Here is a 2623-nt window from a genome sequence, read left to right on the forward strand (position 1 = left end):
CCCTAGTGCTATATATTTTTTGTAGTGATATTAGAGATATAGGATTATGACCACTTCAAGCTAATAAATAACACTGAAAAGATTATGTATAATTGAAATGCACACCAGGTATAATTTTTGAAGAAATCTACATACATGCAGGCAGGTTTGCAAATGCAATATTGGTTTGTCAGAAAAGTCATGACATTTTATCAAAACATATGTTTTTCTATACAGAAATGCAGCATGGCTTTTCTGATGACCCAATAGCATTTTAGTTCTGTTATCTTGATGCCTTAGAAGGAAACAATGTACAGAGAGAAAGTAAGAAGCATCATTATCTAGTTCCCATGCACAATATTAAAAATCTTATTTACATGCTTAGGTTGACAGGTTTGGGGGAAGAATCTGAAATCCAAGGGACAAGTTGAATGATAAGCAAGTGTTAAATCATGTAACCATCCTACACATGCAATAATATAAATATTTAGATAAGAAATTCAGAGTCAAGTCCAGAGATGTAAACCTGGAGGGTGTGATTTTAAGCTTCTGAGGTTGTCATAGAAAATCTTACCCCTTGGCAGTCCTGGAGTGAGGAGGCAGGCTCGCCAGAGTGAGCGGCACAGATTGGCTGTGTTTGCTCTCTCACTTCTCATTCACTCGCTCTTGCTGGCTATAAACTCCTCTGTGCCTCCTAACAGCCAATCAGCCTCACAGTCAAGGTGATGTCAGAGCACAGATTCTCACCAGAAAACCCCCAAACTTCAACACTTTCTCAAGACACAGGCTCAGTTGAGTAAACATGAAACGTGGTTGTAGTGCCAAGAGGTTTGCATTGTGGAATTTAATTGAAGGTTTAGAGGAAGATGAATAGTTTGAGTTCCGAATATATATAATAATACACTGGATTTGAATTAAAATAAATAGCAAAAGATTTAACCATTGAAAAATTTCAAAATGACACAAGTTTTCACTGTGTTGTAAAAAAGGGAAAACTTACTGTCCCCCAGATGTAGTTCTACCTTAGGTGAGTTAAAAAGTAAAAGAGACCAACAAAAAGAAAAGGAGATAATGAACAATGAAAATTTTAGTATCAATTAATTTATATTTCCTCCAGAAATATGCTCTAATAAATGACTCAAAAATTAAAATTGAAATAACACTCAGACTTCGGAAAATACATTTACTAAAACACGATGCTAAGTGTAAAAGTGAAGATTTTTGAGGATCTTGCTACTGGTCTTGCTACTCTTTTGTTTTATTTCATAAAAGAGTTCATCTTCTGTTTTATGAAATAAACCTCTTTAGATTTCCTCTCTGTGCAGTCCCTTTTGTTTCATAACTCAGGACACCTCATATTATTTTCTTCAGATTCTATATATCTCTTTTTCTCTTATTTATTTATTTACTTAAAAAAATTTAGTTTTAGGGCTCATATACTGGCTAGAGAGACAGAAAGAGAGGAAGGGAAAGTAAGAAATCACCCCCGTGGGGGGATGGCCATGCCATAATCCTTTCTCCTCCCAGGATCCTCGGTATACATGCACACGTGCCTGGTGTGTTTTTCAAGTCACTGTGTCAGAGACTCAAACCACCTAGTTAGCCATGTGAGATTCAGCCACCTTCACCACCATGTCACTGGCTTGCCCAATAAACCTCTTTTCTATTCATTTTCATATTTAATTTTTTCCCCTCTGAGTATAAAAAAATGAGTAGAACTCACGGGAATGACCCATTGTTATTGAAATGATTCATGCAAACCAAATCCACAAGATACAGATTAATAAACAAAAGCATACATTTTTAGATTTGCAAAGTATTGCGTATCTTCCTTGTCCAGTGATTTTACATTTTATTTTCCTTCCAGTTGTGTGGCCTACTTGAGAACCCAAAAGTTATGTTCTTTAAAACAGTTTTGGGAAGTTTCTTTCTTTTTTCTTCTTTACTTTTTTTTTCCTTTCTTGTTTCTTTTTTTACATGAGTGAAAGAGAGAGCGAGTCCCCAGTAGCATCTGGAGGCCATGATCCATCCACAGCCTTCGACCAACCCGGATTCCTGGGTGAGCATGTGTCTCGTGCTCAGGGAGGCCTCTGGACTTGAACTGAGAAGCTTCCCACATGTGATTACCTTACGCAGTATCATACTTTACTGCTGCACCAAATTGGCCCTTTTTTCCTTCTTCTTTTTAAATACTAGAAGGTGCACGTGCTCTCTAGAGACAGATGGGGGTGGGGGGAGGGAGAAAGCAACCCCCAGTGGGGTGTGGCCATGTTACAATTCCTCTTCCTTCATTTCTCCATCTTGTCAGGATCTGGGGCATGCATACACACATGCCCAGCCTGTTTTTAAAGTTATTGGGTCAGGATTCAAACCACAGTTGACATGTGGGATCCAGCTCCCTTAACCACCAGGCTATGGGCTGGCTTTTTTATTATTATTATTATTATTTTTTAACAGAATTTTCCCATCATGAATCTTCTAGTTAAGACTCTAGGTACATTTCACTACGCTAAACTCCTTTCAAGTCAGGAGCTCACTGTGTTGCCCAGTGCAGCCTCCAGCTCTCGATCCTCCTGCTTCAGCCTCCCTGAGCTACTGTAGGGCATGCCACTAAGCCTGGCCTTTCTGTCTGACCAAAAATCAA

The 2623-nt window shown here is 38.5% G+C and overlaps 1 protein-coding gene across 1 annotated transcript in view; it reads right to left on the reverse strand.

The window, feature by feature from the left end:
• IBSP (integrin binding sialoprotein) overlaps positions 1 to 616 on the reverse strand; it is a 13227-nt gene extending 12611 nt beyond the window's left edge. Inside the window, exon 1 of the mRNA XM_006143258.3 lies at positions 554 to 616. The gene's annotated coding sequence lies outside the window, so the exon portion shown is untranslated. The remainder of the gene's footprint in view (positions 1 to 553) is intronic.
• Positions 617 to 2623: the final 2007 nt, after the last annotated feature.

This window comes from Tupaia chinensis, unplaced genomic scaffold (genome assembly GCF_000334495.1).
Source record: "Tupaia chinensis unplaced genomic scaffold, TupChi_1.0 Scaffold000094_1, whole genome shotgun sequence".
In the NCBI taxonomy this organism is placed as follows: domain Eukaryota; kingdom Metazoa; phylum Chordata; class Mammalia; order Scandentia; family Tupaiidae; genus Tupaia; species Tupaia belangeri.